The sequence below is a fragment of the Echinops telfairi genome, unplaced genomic scaffold (assembly GCF_000313985.2).
Source record: "Echinops telfairi isolate 266 unplaced genomic scaffold, ASM31398v2 ScPeMD7_9;HRSCAF=40, whole genome shotgun sequence".
Lineage (NCBI taxonomy): Eukaryota > Metazoa > Chordata > Mammalia > Afrosoricida > Tenrecidae > Echinops > Echinops telfairi.
Genome location: NW_022103906.1, coordinates 63,619,322 through 63,621,397, shown reverse-complemented (window position 1 = coordinate 63,621,397; position 2,076 = coordinate 63,619,322).

Below are 2,076 nucleotides of genomic sequence, written 5' to 3'. Positions count from 1 at the left end.
CCTATCAAGCCTCCTACACCCTAGAGGAGGGTTTATTACCAACCTGCAATATGATGATACAACCTTGCTTGCTGAAAGTTAGAAAGACTTGAAGAACTTATTGATGAAGATCAAGGATTGCAGCCTTCAGTATGGATTACAACTCAATGTAAAGAAAACCAAAATCCTCACAAGTTAACTAATAGATACCATCATGATAAATGGAGAAAAGATTGGATTTGTCAATTGTTTCATCTAGCTTGGATCCACAATCAATGTTCATGGAAATGGCAGTCAAAAAATCAAGGAACACATTGCATTGGGTAAATCTGCTGCATGACCTCTTTAGAGTATTGAAAACCTAGTATCTTGCTTTGAGGACTAAGGTCCAGACCAAAGCCGTGGTATTTTCAGTTACTTCTTGTGCAAATGAGGTTGGATATTGAGTAAGGAAGACCAGATGAAGAAGAATGGATGCATTTGATTTATGGGATGGCACAGAATATTAAAAGTACCATGGGCAGCCAAGAGAACAAATGCAGCTGTCTTGGAAGAAGAGCCAGAATGTTCCAAGGATGGTGAGACTTTGTCTCATGTATTTTAGACATGTTTTCAGGAGAGACCAGTCCCTGGAAAATAACAACATGCTTGGCAAAGTAGAGGGGCAGCAAAAAACCGAGCAAGATCTTTGATGGATTAACACAGAAGCTGCAACTACAGGCTCAAACATAAAAACAATTGTGAGGATGGAACAAGACTGAGCAGTGTTTCATTCTGTTGTACATAGGGTCACTATGAGTCAAAATCAACTAAATAACACTTAACAACAACAACAAGATATATATAATTATCAGATATACAGCTATCCTGTTCCCCCCCCCAATTGTCTTTCACTTTCTCCTTTAAGAGTCTTGATGAAAAAAAATCTAATTTTGCAAATGTCCCATTTATTAGTCTTTTATTACTCTTGCCTATGTTTTTATATCTAAGAAAACTTTGCTAAATATGACTTCCTAATACATTAACCTATGTTTTCCACTAATGTAGGCTGGAAGAGCTTTCATCCTTACGGAGTTAAAATACAGGTTGGCATAAAGAGAATTGTGGTTGTCAAAGGGGATTCTGATGGGGATCAGGAGGAAATGAAGCATACTGAAAGTTTTTATTTTCTTAAAAAGTGTTCTAGCTGAGCTTTAGTCAATTGATATGGCTCCTCTAGCTATAATTCCACATGTGATGTATTATAATTCTGGTCTCCATGCCTGTGACTATAACCACATTTTGGAAGGAGTTCTCTACTAAACCAATAGACTGCATTCAGGTGGGATTAAGACCTGATTTTAGTAGAAGGTGGGAACCAAGTCACATCCTTTGTTTTCTTTAGGGCATCTTTAAGACGTTACACAAATGTCTGGCTTGACACTAGTATTTGTTTCCCTTGGTATTTATACTGGTACCATTGTACAGTTCTTACACACATCACCTGGAAAGCCATATCTCTATTTCTTGACAGCTGGGACTTTGGCACATTTTTGGCTTATGGCTCTGGACACTGAATTTGCCTTGCCCCTGCTTGACCTTCAGATTAGGGATTGAACAGCACCTACTATCACATGAGACATTTCCTTAAAATCAACGAGTTTCTGTGGGACATTGCCTTGAATTTCAGGGCTGAGGGATGTGAAGGAAGACCCTCAGAAGAAAAGGAGGGAAATAGAGCAGAATAGCATCTTGGGAGAATTGGACATTTGGGACATGTTTAATCTCCAACTTCCTGGGACTATTAATTCCCAAGAATTATTACCACCCAAGAAACATAATACTGCTAGGAAAGTTAAATGTGCCTATCGCAAATAAGATGTACATGTGATAGGGCAATGGAAAATGAGTGAGGCTTTTTGTATATTGGCAAATATTTTCTAAGTGTCGACCTTGAGGATCTGGCTAATAAGAGGTTTCAGAACGACAGGTCTGTGGGGCCTCTGTTCACTGAAAATAGAAAAAAGTCAGAGTGGTGGACTTAAGTTTGGTGGTCCGGGTCCCCAGCACTCGAACCGGTCCTCAGGAGTGACTTTGCTATTGTAGAAAATAATAAAG